The sequence below is a fragment of the Lissotriton vulgaris genome, unplaced genomic scaffold (genome assembly GCF_964263255.1).
Source record: "Lissotriton vulgaris unplaced genomic scaffold, aLisVul1.2 SCAFFOLD_643, whole genome shotgun sequence".
Classification (NCBI taxonomy): domain Eukaryota; kingdom Metazoa; phylum Chordata; class Amphibia; order Caudata; family Salamandridae; genus Lissotriton; species Lissotriton vulgaris.
This window is the reverse complement of record NW_028254988.1, coordinates 412,341-425,595: the sequence shown is the minus strand read 5'-3', so window position 1 is coordinate 425,595 and position 13,255 is coordinate 412,341. Positions and strand designations below refer to the sequence as shown.

The following is a 13,255-nucleotide window of genomic DNA, read 5'->3' as shown; positions in this document are numbered from 1 at the left end:
GTAGGAGGACTTGGAAGGGGTTCAAAGACTTGCATCAACCAGGATGTGGGTTAAATCACTGCCAATAGCACGAAGTGCTTGAGTGTGAGAACACACACAGCCCGCATGCTTCCCACTTTAGGAGGGGTCCGTATCCTAAAGTGGAGACCATCATAGGACGCCTAGCCCGCGGAGAGGTGAAGTCCACCAAGGGAGTATGTTGTATTGAGATCCGAGAAGCACAACTTTACCCCTGCACGCAGTGTTCAACAACCAGGATATAGACTGTGCTGGGTTCACTCAAAGTCACTATTAAGCAACCAGTGAGTGAGTATGTACATCGTATGTGCTAAGTTTACAAAATGGAGCAGCGCTGATCCAAGAACTTTGGCTTACTGACCTCTGCGTGTTATGGGGAAATCGAATTACTTCTAGTGCTTTACCGACGTTCACATTGTCTCAGCTAGCCACTTTTATTACAGGAGTGCTCCTCCCTTCTGGGGGAATCCTTACAATTGTAGCCGTAGCATCTGAAACGGGTTTTATATTATTTTAAAGTTTAACGTCCCATGAAGCAGACAAGATACTTTGTGGTGTATCTCCAGTACGCTGGATGCGTGGGAGGTGTTAAACTGTTCCCTTTTGAGGGAGAAACGCATTGTTTAAAAGTTCTGCTTGTTTATGCGGAAGGCCTTTGGGGCAAAGTAGGTTACGATATAGAGGGCTACATAGCATCAGCCTTGTTAGGGTGCATCATAGGATCTGAATGAATCTTAAAGAGAACCTGACCTCCCAGGACCATCCCAGGTAATGTGTCACTTGTTCTACTGCCTAACTTGAGGCATGAATGGTACTAAAACCTACCATGAAACAAGTGCTCTTAAAACAAGCATTTACAATGCAATAGGTCTTGCAGCATTAAAGTTTGAGTTATTGGAATTGTGTATGACAATGCCAATACTTATAACTTTTGCAAATATGACACCTATTGCATTTGTACTGCAATATGTGTTGAGAGTGAGTGAGTGAGAATGAGTGGGCGAGTCAGTCAGTGAGTGAGTCAGTTAGTGAGTGAGAGAGAGTGGGTGAGTCGGTCAGTGAGAGTCTGGACAGTGAGTGAGTTAGTGAGTGGGAGAGTCAGTCAGTGAGAGTCTGTTAGTGACAGTGAGTCCGAGCGTGGGAGAGTCAGTGATAGTGAGAGAATCAGTGTGAGTGAGAGTCAGTGTGAGTGAGTCAGTGTCAGTGATCCTCTTTTTACCTTACATCGTATGCATACCTTCCATTTGTCATACCTGCCTTTATCCTTCTTAATGTAACTCTGCAACTGGCGGATACTCCTCTTTAAACTGCTTTTTCCTCCATTGACGAGCTCTAGAAACTATATTAAAATTTAAGCTATTGGTTCTTCCTTTCAAATGTATGCTGTGTTAAACCCATCTCCCATCACCCCCAGCTTGAAGTCAGGATAATTTGGTATTAGCTGGGCTATGAAATTCAGCGTGTGCCCTTCTGGTCAGCCCATTGACAAAATGTAGGCATTCATCTGAGAAGGTGCATCTCAAGAGAGAACTTGCATGTTGCAGTCCTTGGCTTGTGGCTTTCGCATAAGCTCGCAGATATATGCAAAAGTTATCATCTTGGCTAATCTCAGAATAGTGATGGAAGCTCTTCTGTTCAATTAGGGTCCTCCTGATGTGCTGCTTTTTGGTCTTTGCCTAGAAGGGATGCCATTGTTAGTATGCACTTTACAAAGTCATAAAGTAGAAATAGATTTGTTCATCAGAAGTCGCTGACCTCCTCTTCACTTCTTCCTCACTTCCTATAAACTCGTGGTTTAAGCGCCATGTGTGGCCTTTACTGCCACATGACTTTCTATCCCGATGGTGTCCTTGAAAGTCTACCCCAGCTCCCACTTTTCACCCTATTGATCGTGAGCAAACACATCCCTAAGACAGCGATGTGGTCTATTACCACCTTCTGTACTGTAGACAGTTGCTGCGGAACAGCATCGGAACTAGTGTCAGACATGAGCCGAGTGAGAAATACAGCTTCGATATCGTATTCACTTCCATGCAGGACGACAATGGTGAGATTAAAATGCAGCAGTGTTTTGTGGTACACTCGTATACTGCCTTTGGAGGTAAACTGAACATTTAGATTGCAAACGTGTCAACCGTTGCTGGCTTAATCTTTCAGAAGTAGCACCCTTGTATGTCTTGCTCTTTTGTAGAGATTCCCGCTTTGCTAGAGTCATGGTTTAAATATGAAAGCTAGCTTATGTCTTCCTGGCACAGCAAGGCATTACCTCATGCATACGCAGTTCCAGAGCCACCAGGACACATTTCCTAAACGCATTCCATTCCTTGTACTAAAACAAATTCCTATGATTCAAGCTTCTCCTCTGTCTGCAACGTAAAACATTCAGGAAGTGTTTCATCAGTGGAAACCGATATGCAGAAGGCGCAAACTGTGTGTTTTATAAAAAGTCATCATTGGTCTGAATTTGAGCAGGGAAATGGTCTTGCAATACGTTAGCATATATATACAAGGCGTGGCGTCAAGACAAGCAATCGCAAAAGCAACAAAAAAACGAGTGAGTGCCTTCCTCGCGGCATATTTACATTAGGGAGGGAGCCCACCCCTCGTGTGCCTTTAATTCACCACCGCAGCCCAGGAGTTAGTTTAAGTCCCCGCCGGGCCGCCGCGCTGCCTGCGACCCGGAAGCGGTTGGGCAGCCGGCCAATCCCATTGCGGCCCCAACCGGAAGTCCCGCCCCATCGCGGCGAGAGAGAGAGAAACTACTGCCCGAGGAGCCACGAAGGCTCCTGATTGAGTCCCGGTCCCGAGATGGGGGACCGGGTGAAGAGCGGCCGGGCGCATGGGGAAGGCGGGGCTCTCATGTGGTGAGAGAGCCCCGCAAAGTGCTACCGCCGCCCGAGAGGCAGAACCGCCGCCGAGCACCGCCAGAACCAGTGAGTGTATTGAGGGAGAGGAGGGGTGAGTGGGGGTGGGGTGTACGCGCATGTGTCTGTTTGAGTGTGTCTGTGCGTGCGTCTGTCGGTCTGTGTGCGCGTGTGTCTGTTTAAGGGGGTGTGCGTGTGTGTATGCAGTGTGTGTATGGCTGTGTATGTGCGCATGCGTGAGTGAGGCTTTCTTTGCGCATGGGAATATGAGGCACGGCGACGTGCGCGCTCACGAGGTACAATCTCGGCAAGAAAAAGCGCGTGGCACTTTACTGTCCACATTCCCCCAAAAGTAACAACATAAGTTGTCTCGCCCTAGACAGCAAAGCTTCGCTTTGCTTTCGTCTAGGCGAGACCTAAAAAGAAACAAAACCGAATATTATTGAGGCAGCAGCAGCCTTGGTGACTGGGATTTTGAGACAGTCTGGCTGTTTCCTCTTAACTGGCAGTTTTCACTTTGTGTATTATTTATTTAGGCATTTATTAATTTTAATTGGGGCCAGGATGCCCGGGCTTTGCCTGTTTCAACTTCACTTCACCATTGGAATTTGAAGAATTTTTTTTTCACTGAGCAGCTTTCAACATCTGCTATGTTTTGAAGCTGTATCTTTTCAGTAAGGGGAGCTTTTCTAAAGGCGCTCGTCATACCTAGGGCGTTTTGTCCTTTGGACTCACTTGGGGAGTAGGGTTCGTTCTTCCTCTACCTCGTTCATCGCTGGGGCCTCTATTTTACCCAGAGACGCAGCACTACAATTGGTTCTGATCGTCGAGGGTTGACTGACCACTTGTGATCACCTTTAACTTCTTTGGATTCCTTGGTGCAAGAGGTATGGCAAGACCTGGGTCTTGTGCTGCCTTAAGACTCCAGCGTCACCTTACTACCAACACCCAAAAAGGCCAGAACTGGTCTAGGGCTGCATGTGTTCCCGCCTAGAAGGGGCCTTGCCTGGCAGTTCAGGTTTGGCTGTCACTATTGGAGCAAGATCGAGGCTGATTTACAAGTGGCTGTTTCTTTTTGAAGTGGCATTGTGGGCAACAGAACACAATGGCTAAGAGTAATTCAAGCAAGCTACTATTCATTTGCTCGTTATTTAGGCATGGTTCTCTGCCTCAACGTTCTGCAGTGCCAAGGGCTTGGATGCAAGGCACAGCATGCCATGGAGAGCTTTAGGCTTCCTCGTTTAAGGTAATGTCATGAAGCACTGAATAGTCCCTCCCACGTGCGGGGCCCCCGGAGCAGTAAAAAAAATATATGCATATATTCTGATGGATACTTCTAACCTCTGATTCTTTACCCTTTTAGAACATCCCAGGTGTCACTCGATTTAAAAGATTTAACGGCATTGCTCCAGTGTACCAATGGGTGCCTTGGTTTTGCTAGCACAGACTTTGTTCTCGCCAGGAAGTGACAAACAGTCCCTTTAAGCACCACCTTTGCTTTGGCTCGGTTTCCATACCTTGTGCAGATCTGGAGCTCTTCCCCAGCTTTTTTCTCATTTTGGCCGATTTGTTTATCTTGTATTGGATCTTTCATCGATTTACGTGCTTGAATCATTCTCCTTCGTCGAAGTGATTCCTACAGTACCATAATATAGCAGTATGTATTACGATCATTGGCTCTAATGGAAATGTACAACACTTAGATAGTCTATATATGTCCTTTTTCAAAAAGGACCAATCTCAAAGGCTCAACCAATCAGGCGATCGCACCCTCTAGAACACTCCCAATAGAGGCTGATTCCCTCAGATGGTCACTGCATGTCGTGTATGAAGGGAGTCTCCCTGAACTCTGCTCAGCTTTCCCTATCCAGATCTTGGAAACCTTCTAATTTCAGACTGCAAAACCTGCTGTAAGAAAAGGGTACATTTAGATGATCTCATAAGGACTCTCTACCCTCAACATAAGGTGAAGGAGTGTAAATTTGTCGTACCTGTTCCTCCAAAACCTTGAAGGACAGAGAAGGGGGGCTTTTTCTGTGGCTTCAGAGGGCAAAAACTCAGAACTTCTCTTCTAAGGAGGACAGTGACATCACTGATAGGTCTCACAAAAGACCCAGATACCAGGAACAAGGTACTTCCGAGGAAAGTAGAAAGGCGCTCAAGATATCACACCGCAGAGAATCTCTGAAAAGGGAGAAAGACAAATCTCCTCAGAGGCAGCCTCATCTAAGCCTAGTACTCCATCTATAAGGGCTGAGGATCACCCTCCTAAATCGTATTCTGAACCGTCGACGTAGAGACAAAAACCCCACCTTAAAGCTCCGTCCACTATTGTCAGTGATATCATAGACCGCCACAGCCGTCACTACCTTCTCGTCGTCCAGTCCGTCAAAGATAACTACATTATCCATAGACTGCCCCTATCCTGTTGACGAGGATGTCATCGTCGACTAAGACGCCATTGACCACAGAGTCCACCACACAGTCGACAGTGTTTTGACGGCGCCAAGAGCAAGTCAGTTGGAGGCCTTTACGCCTATGGACATTCCCTTTACGACTACCTTCTCATCTCCATCAAATATTACTTCGTTAAATATTTCTTACATTTTTATGACCTGAGGTTACCTCCCAAACTCAGGCAAGCAGTCTGACTGCTTTTGAATATATTTCAAAGAACTGACCAGAAAATCTGTCAGTGCCATCCTCATCATAGATTATGTGTGGAAGAAGCTAAAAATGACGAAGAACCTGGCAGCGGTGGCAGAGGTACCACCCCATATCAACAAAAAAACTATAAAGCCCCAGAAGATTCTCCTTCCTGCCTCACCGTTCATCCCAAACTAAACTGTCATCACAGGCAGCGCAACACCGCTCCAAGAACCCCACCACCCGGCTATCTACACCATCAGATAAAGAAGGCAGGCATTTAGATAATAAGTAAAAGGTTCTCCAACATGTCTGCCATCAAGTTTCGTGCGGCCACCTCTCTAGCTCTCCTGGGCCGCTATGATAGGCAGATATGGTCTGACATTGGCGATCTCATTGTCCTAATACTTAAGGACAAAACTTCAAGAGCAAGGAAAATATTTCAGGAGGGTGAGCGCACGTCAGCTGAGATCATAAACTGCGCAAAGGACATAGTCTTTTCCAGTTCTCGCCAACTCGTAGGGTCAGCAGACTTAAGAAACAGGGCTGGCTAAAAGTGACAACCTTCAGGCCAGAAGTCCAGTCAAAAACCATAGATAAGGCCTGCGATGGAGAGACCATATTTGGAAAGCGTATTGATGATGCTACGTTGGCAATCAACACGGACAACGCTGCAAACCGTATCAGCCTTTTCACTCTTTATACATGGCTCCCTATCAACAGCAGCCCTACCTCCCATCATCTACGGTGCCATACTCAAAGCAAGGACCTAAAAGTAAGAACACCCCCCAGAGCCGAGATACAGGCCGTAAATAGTGAACTCATGCTGGGACCTGCTTCCCCATCCAGTGTGTGCAAAAATCACCAATTACGTTCAACATTGGCTTCCGATCACTTCAGACAAATGGGTATTGGACTTGGTCACATATGGCCATACCCTGGAGTTTATAAAAAGACAACCCACCAAGGGGAGCACACCCCCCTCTTCTTCACTTACTCCAAAAAAAAGTTCTTATCCAACTCGCCGAAGGAGCGATAAAGTTCTTCCGACTCAGAAGGCATAGGCTTTTACTCCTACTTTTTCTAAATTCCTAAGAAATCAGGGGAATATTCTATAAATCCGGAAGTTAAAAAAAAAAATTCCAGCGGAAAGCATTGTTCAGATTGGTTATTCCCTTTGAAACCCCTGCACCTCCTCAACCAAGGAGAATGACAACTCTGAACTTGAAGGATACAAACTTCTGCATCCCCACTCATCCCAAATGCCACAACTATCTTTGTTTTACCATAGCCATTACCACTTCAGAGTTCTCCCATTCGACCTCAAGGTCATCTGGTATTCCCCTACCTGGGCAATAGGTTGCTAAGATCTCCAACATAATCACAAGCGTCCAAAGCCACAAGAGCTTGCATCACTTTATTATACAAAGTATGTCTCAGTCAGTCATCAAAAGTCAACAACTACTCCACTTTCTCTCGCAGGACAGCCAACGCCTAGCACATCTTTTTCAAAATGTCCAGAAGAAAGTATGTTTCCGTACGTTTATTCAAGTTGCTGATAGGCATGATGTCCTCTGTGATAAATGACTCTCTGGCACGTCTGAAAATGAGACCATTGCGAGTGGAACTTCAGAAGCAGTGGATCCAGGCACAGGGGTCCTTCAATGGCTTCATTATCATCACCCCGAGGATGGTGCAGAAGCTAGTGTGGTGGTCTTGGATCCCAATCTCTACAAAGGCAAAATGTTCTTGCCACAACTACCCAACTTTGTCCTAACTACAGATGCCTTTTATGAAAGTCTGGAACGGTCATCTACAAGACCTGCAAATACAAGGAACATGGTCTGTGCTCCAAAAAACAACAATATCAACCGACTAGAGTTGAAAGCCATCTTTCTCACCCTTCAAGCGTTTCTGCCAAGGATAGCAGGGCTATATGTGCTGGTACGTACAGACAATACGGCCAGCATGAATTATGTCAACAAGCAAGGGGGCACAAGAGCACTGGCACTCTCCTAGGAAGACCCGACGCTCTGAAGTTTGCTCGCATAAGCAACACCTTTGCCGACACACTCAGCGGAATCAAGGACGGATGTCGCGAGTGGGAATTAAATCTGTCGGAGCTGAGCAAGATATTTTCACAATGGGGGTAGACAGCACAGGATCTCTTTGCGACCAATGAGAACTCCAAATGCCAGTTCTATGCCAGCCGGTAGCCGCTCCCAGGGTCGTGGGGGCTGCTCTTTGGGTCAGACGGTCTGGGTCCTATGCATGGGCTTTTTCTTCCTTACCTCAAATACAGAAGGTGCTCAACAAGATAAAACAGGAAGGCTGTCAGCTCATCTTAATGGCCCCCAAGTAGCTCAGACAACACACGTTTACGGCACCTCTCCTGCTGTCAGAGTACAATCCCAGCCATTGCCTATGTCCAGTGCCAGCTTTGACAATGAACCAGGGCCAAGTTCTGCATCCAGACCCAGTCATTCTCCACTTATTAAAATCCCTGAATTCATGGAATTCAGGAGCCATGCATATATCTCTCAGGATTGCAGCGATATCCCGTCCAAAACACGGGCTGAGACCATTATTAAAACGTACAAATTAAAACGGAAAATATTCTGCTTATGGTGTCAGCAATCCAACCTGCATCCATTACAGGCTTCCCCTGAGCAGATCCTGCGTTATCTTCTTTCGGTTTGCTCGATCAGGTTTGGTGCATTCCTTCATCAAGTTACATCTTGCTGCGCTATCTAGATACAGACGGTCTTCCCACTATCTCTCTGCTCCACAAAAATAATTGAACAGTACTTAAAGGAGCTGTTTATAGCTTTCCCTCCTGTACGAGCTCCTCCCCGGGAATGGCATCTCAGGGTGGTGTACACAACTTCTGAAGCCTTCATTTGAACCTATTCACAGAGCGGATTTCAAGTTTCTCTCATGGAAGGTAGCTCTGTTGTTGGTTCTCACTTCAGCTAGAAGAGCGAGCGAAATGCAAGCTTTCACAACACAGGATCCCTTCTGGCGCTTAATTGATGGCTGTTCTCCTTAAAACAAATCTCAAATGTATTCCCAAAATCCCATCTCCGTTCCATCTCAACAAATCCATTGTACTGTGGACCTTTCACTCAAATCTGACATCACCAGCTGTAAGATCTCCCCTTACCCTTGATTTTAAAAGATGCCTAAACTTTTACCCACATTGTACTAAACAGTTAAGTTAAGCTGATCAATACTTAGTATCTTATGGACAAGCTCAATAAGGTAATTCAGTCACGAAGGCAACCATTGCAAGGTGGATCTCTGCCGAAATCCAGTTTTGCCACTCCAAGGCCGTCCGACCGACCACCCACAGCAAAGACAAAGGCACACGAGCAGTATCCACTTCGGCTGCTCTATTTGCTCTTGTTCCTCTGGAAAAGATCTACACGATTGCCTAGAATCGGCACGGAGCAGTGATTCAGCTGTAAGACAGGCAGTGTTACGACATGTATTCCAATAAAGTGAGCCTCTTTTATTGTATCTATTTATAATCACTTGCAGGTACAGCTTTATACACGATTCGATTCAATAAGCTTTATTTGGTTAACACAAAGCAACCATAAAAGCACAATACATGATCTAAATAAATCTACCAAAATCGATAAAAAAAGTTAGCAATCAATTAAAATGACCTAATTTCATTAAATACTACAATTGCCAGCAAAATAAACTTAAAATAGATGGCACCACATCAATTCTCTTAGTGTAAACAATAAACTCATAGCAGTATTTCATATGCAGTTATTTGGCATAAACCGTTTTAGTGGCAAGATCAAAACATAAGGGCTTAGAAAGTGCTCTGTTAGTGTAACCAACCCCAATCTTGGGGGGACTGGTCGATTTCATTAAAACATTATACTTTTCCTAGCATTGATTGAACATAAAATAAATGTTGCGGCATAAAAACAAATTTCAGGTTCTCTTAACGTAAACAGTAGGCTCATAGCATTAGTGGTTTTAGCATCATATTTTTTAAACAGTGGTGTAAGATAAGCAATTCTAAAAGTCAAATACAAATCACATAAAAGTAAAAAATGCAAGGTGCTCTGCTTAGTATGCCCATCACAAGGGCATGGGGAGACAGGGCGCTGTTTCATTGTAGGGAACACTACTAAATGGTGGGCAAGGCCTAGTCTCGTTCTTGTTAAGACATAGCGGTGGGAGGGTCTCGTTACAAGTGATAAGTTTGGAAGCCGTCGGTATCTATATGCAGATGGTAAAGCTGTTACGTGGCTTGCTTCCCTACTGTTTTCAGCCTGCATTCCTTCTTATGACACAGAAAAGTGCTCTTTATCTCCTGTTTGGACAATCCTGATACTTCCTTTGGGTTTTCCAGGATTGTTCGATTGAATAAGTCTCTGTAGGTGTTGGCTAAATATTTGAGCCAGGGGATCTTAAGACAATTATCCAATCGCAGGCATTCGTTAATAATGAATTTAGTAAAAATGGTCTCCTCCTTTGACCATATGTTTCTCCATAACAGAAGGGGTCTCAATGCAGTTAAATCTGTCAGATAATTAAGGCCCACTTCACAGTAAATGAGTTCGGAGAAAGCCGAAGCCGGCAGACGTAAGATTTTTTTTAAATAATCTTTTTCCGTTTGCAAGTCATTACTTGGGTGGTGTCCCCATACACCAGCCCCATAAAGTGCAACAGAGGTACATAGTGCTTTATAAATATAGACCATGTCTTTAATGCTGAGATCCCCCAATTTAGATGCAAACTTCAAAACACCATACACACTTTTGGTCATTTTGGCCCGAACATTAGACAATTCACGGTTCCATTTCCCATCACAGGAGAAAGAATACCCTAGATAGCAAAAATTAGCTACATTTTGCACTTTATTGCAATCGATAAAAAAGGGTTTCATACTCCTGAGTTTCGGACCGCATACCATTGTGAAGGTTTTGGCCTTATTGATCATCAGCTTCTTCTTACTAATAAAATCAGCGAACCCATCAATTAATCTCTGGAGGCCTACCGGCGTTCTGGATAGGAGCACAGCGTTGTCCGCGTAAAGCAGGACTGGAACTTCCTTGCTCTCCACTTGTAGGGAATCCGTCTGAATCATTTTAAGTACTGTGTCCACTTTGTTAATAAATAGGGTAAAAAGCAGTGGTGCTAAGACGCAGCCTTGGCGGATACCGCGTTTTACATTCAAATTAGGGGTGCATTCGCCCATTTGGCCATACCGTACTTTGGTCTACACCTTCTCGTACAGCCTGGCTAAAAAGTAGATGATGGGTTTCCAGGCACCAAGATTAAGTAAAACTGGCCATAAAATTGCATGGTCCACTAGATCAAAAGCGCTGCTAAGAAAAGCAAAACATAAAAAGAGCCGTCCCTGTTCGGCACATGTGTATTTTCCAACTAAAAACGCTAGGTTGATACACTGTTCACTCGTGCCTAGCCCCTTTCTAAAACCATACTGGGCCTGGGCCAAAGTACCATGCTCCACAACCCACTCTTCTAGTCTTATTAATAGAACCCTACTCATGGTTTTTACTGAAGAGTCAAGTAGGGAAATAGGCCGATAAATATTGGCCTCAGATTTGTTACTCTTTTTATAGATGGGGATAACAGATTCCCCCAAGTAGACGGGGAACCCTCTGTTACTGCAGCATTAAAAACTCTTGTTAATATTGGGCCCCATAGTTCCGGCACAGTTTTGTATACATCGATGGGGACACCATCCGGGCCTGGTGCTTTTCCCCCTTTACTGCTTCCAAGGCCTAACTCGACCTCGTCAAGGCTAATGTCTAGATGAATGATGGGCCATTTATGCTGGTTAACAGGGTCCTTAGTAACTAAGTGGCTTGGGTTAAAAATGCTAGTAAAATGAACCACCCACTCCTCACAGCTAACATGACCTAAACGTTCTGGGAAAGAATAATTTTTAAGGAATGTCGAGTTCACAGTATCCCAGAACAACTTATTATTAGATGTATCTGCCGATAGTGCAAGATTATCCCATGCCTCCTGTTGGAGCTCTCTCTTTCTGCATTTTAAATTAGATTTATATTCTAGTCTTTTTTTCATGTACTAACGCCTTATCCCTGGGTCTGTTGGAAAGGGTTTGTTTCAGCTGGTTCAAGGAAACGTGCAAGAATAATTAAACCAGCCCCTGGCCTGTATGTGTGTCCTACGTAGTGGCGCAGTAAATAATTTCAAGATTGAATCATTACGTTCGAGGCATGTGGGCTGCTGAATTCATATCTGTGCATAGATCGCCGCCTAGTGTTGGGTCCGGATGATTGCACATTGTTGTCCTGGAAGAGTCTTCGAAGTATCACGAGATAGGTGGCTCCTCCCCTGGACTACAGTGCGCATGGGCATCCACTCCATCCTCAGATTGTTTTTTTCCGCCATTGGGTTTGGATGTATATTTGTTAACTCAAGTTCGGAATCTATAAAAAAAACTTTCTTTTTGGCCAAAAGGCCTTTAGTTATCGTCGGTATTGTCTTTGCGATCGGTGCCCAGTACTTGTTCCAGCTCTGTCCCCAAGCCGGACGTCAAGAGGAGCCGCGTTACTTTTCGGCACTGAAGGCCCGGTCGACGCCAGAGGCCTTATCGACGATCCATCATGGAACGGAGCCCGTTCAAGAGATGTCCCGTTTGCAGCTCCAAGTATCCTCACATCGATGTCCACCCGGTGTGCAACAAGTGCCTGTCTCCGGATCACGATGAAGCCAGCTGTATGGCTTGTTCTCGGTTCCGCTCCAAGAAGACGATTCGCCTTCGACGCGCTGCGCGGAAGGAGGCCCAGCAGACTGCACCTGACCCAGTGAACATCTTCGATGCCGAGGAAGATGAGGGAGTCGAGCAGGAAGTTCAAGAGAACCTGTCTGATCCTGCATCGGAGATCGACTCCAGTTACGACGCAGATGTGGAAATGGTCGATAATGAAGACGTCGACGAGGTAGGAGACGACGATGAGGACTTCGGAGCTGTGGAAAATAGCTCGAGCGAGGAGCTAGGCCCAACCGTTGGTACGGGGGCCGCAACCAAAACACTCGACAAGGCTCAGGTCGAGGGATCGCCACATGGCCTTACCCAAGATCGTACACTTGGTACTACAGCCTCGCCTCAAGGCCCGGCTACGGACATTTCTAACGAGCCATCGGTTGACCGATCGAAATCTAAACCGAAAGCATCGGTGTCTACACAACCGAAAGCACTGGACACTAAATCGAAACCAAAAGTGCGTATTACTTTGGTTGGTTCGAAGACCTCTGAACCATCGGCACCAACAGAACAGAAGAATGTTATCGACCCGGTGAGGTCGCTAAAGGGTGTCGAGCCGAAGACCGGGGCACCGAAGAAACTGGTCAAGGACGTCGACCCGATGAAGTCTGCGCCGAAGGCCGTCGACACAGACAAAGGACTCGGAACTCAGAAAGTTCTTGATCCTAAGCGTCGACCCGACAAGGCTAAAAGCAGTACAGACCTCGAGTCCATACCTGGCGGTGGCTCGAAGGAACCCGTCGAGTCAACACAGCCATCCACCTCCTTTTCGAAGCAGGTGTTGGACTCGCTGAAACGTATTAAAGAGAAGGCTACTACTGTCGGACCAAAGGCTACTCCACCCCCGAAGCCGGTCAGTAAACCTCCAAAGTCGTCGGCACCCATCCAGTTCACACTGCCGCCAAAAGTGGTACCTAAGGCCTTCGCCCCTAGGACGGCC

At 45.9% G+C, this 13,255-nt stretch overlaps 1 protein-coding gene across 1 annotated transcript in view; it reads left to right on the top strand.

Annotated features, from left to right (window-relative positions):
* Positions 1 to 13,255, top strand: part of LOC147659359 (RING1 and YY1-binding protein-like) — a 338,398-nt gene that overhangs the window by 257,872 nt on the left and 67,271 nt on the right. The window lies entirely within an intron of this gene.